This window comes from Helianthus annuus, chromosome 3, assembly GCF_002127325.2.
Source record: "Helianthus annuus cultivar XRQ/B chromosome 3, HanXRQr2.0-SUNRISE, whole genome shotgun sequence".
NCBI lineage: Eukaryota > Viridiplantae > Streptophyta > Magnoliopsida > Asterales > Asteraceae > Helianthus > Helianthus annuus.
Window position 1 is genome coordinate 7,019,853 of NC_035435.2, and position 1,529 is coordinate 7,021,381.

Consider the following 1,529-nt stretch of genomic DNA (forward strand, 5'->3'; position numbering starts at 1 on the left):
ATTGTTTTCATATCCAGAAACTTTTGCAATCGTTACGTAGTAGTTGTTAATTAAGCAATTCAATTTCAGTAATCCAATTTCACATCTTTCAATTAAACGAAAACCCAAAAATACTTTAGCAAGCTTCATAAATTGTGACAAGTTTTATAATTCAGTCAAATCCATACACAAACCACATACTCTTCGTGGATCGACCCCTTACTACCACTAACACATTGTTAAGGGTAATTTGGGCATATAAATATTATCTTTGACCGGAGCGCGACACTCCGATCAATGGCGTAAATTACGGAAATTTTAGTAATTTAATAGCGCAATTAGCATAACGCCTATCTAAACCCGGATTTCAACACCAAACCTTTTACTCACTGATGTAAAATAATATTTTGGGATTTTTAAAGATTTTTAATTATTTTTAACCTGCTCATAACCTGCGGTTATGGCAACGATTCGGTAAATACCGAACATATTTTCGGCCATAACTTGAGTTCTACAAGGTCTTTTGACCCGATTCCAGTTGCTACTGATTTTAAATAATAAATAAAGTATTTTAGAATTTATAAACTGTTCGGGAAACTCAGATTTCCTGTAGAACTCAGAAACCTCTTTTATAATCTTTAAAAAGACCGAAATACCCCTACGGGGCATAATATGAACTTAAACTCGTTTCGGGCATTATGGAAGGTATCCTACTGATACCATAACCTCTTTAAAGCATATTGACTTAGGAAAACAGTGTAGGACTCTTACGGTTACCCGTTGCGCCTTTTTGCGCGCACGGTTCGGCTTATGTAACTAGTTTACATAAACTAGCCGAAACGGGTCAAACCATATTGTTTTGACCCCAAAAATCCAGAGTGTGATTATTATACCCATATAAAACAAGTCTTCAAACTTGTTGGGTCAAAATCACATTCCATTCACGGTTTTCGCCTTTCACGCGATTAAACCGTATCTATCCTTGAAACTGACCGGTCTAAGCTACGGCTAAATTAAAAGACCCGTTAGGATTCTAATAGGTTATTTTAAAACCTTCGTTCCGGATTAGGGGACCAGTAAAAGCTATCTGCAATTTATTTCGATTAAGGATTTATACTTGCAAAGGTAAATACTTTTAACTTATTTTCCGTTATACGGGCTTGGGTTACGGTATATAGTATACCGCTTGATCGGGCATCAAATTCTCCACCGCTTGAGTGGGTAATTGAATAAATTTGATCGGCTCGTTTAAACAGTCTTGTTACTTAAAAGCCTTTGGGGGGTTAATGACCATGTCCCGGATATCCCTGACATCATTTTACGAAATGGCCACGACCTAAGCGCGGAGTGTAGGCGTACACTCGTCAGCGCATAAATAGATCGCTGTGGTGTGTCTATTGTTCTTTAACCCGCACTTGATCCGGGCTACTGAACGCATAAGGAACATGTAATTCGTTCACAAGATTATATATTTAAATAATTCTCCCAAGTTATAAAAGGGTTTGTGCCTCGTGCATTCAAATCAATTTTAATAAACATTTTACAAAAGT